We start from the raw sequence: 209 nt of genomic DNA on the forward strand, positions 1-209 counted from the left end.
ATGGTGGCAACGGTGTGGTTAGTCGGTCACCGCTTCCAGCCTCTCCCAATCTGACCCGCGCCGTATCTGCTTCGCCATCTCGTTCTGGGCCCCCCCTGTCACCTGCCCCCTCTAGGGCGTACTCAGCCTCCCCCCTCCAGAGATCTGTTCCCCCTTCTGCTGTCCCCCCCCACTCGTACCCAGGAGTGAATCACATGGGTCCTTTCTCC

The 209-nt window shown here is 62.7% G+C and overlaps 1 protein-coding gene across 1 annotated transcript in view; it reads left to right on the plus strand.

Moving 5' to 3' along the window:
- Positions 1-209, plus strand: part of LOC119590894 (putative protein TPRXL) — a 7,389-nt gene that overhangs the window by 135 nt on the left and 7,045 nt on the right. The gene's annotated exons all lie outside the window — the stretch shown is intronic.

Source organism: Penaeus monodon, chromosome 28, assembly GCF_015228065.2.
Source record: "Penaeus monodon isolate SGIC_2016 chromosome 28, NSTDA_Pmon_1, whole genome shotgun sequence".
Lineage (NCBI taxonomy): Eukaryota > Metazoa > Arthropoda > Malacostraca > Decapoda > Penaeidae > Penaeus > Penaeus monodon.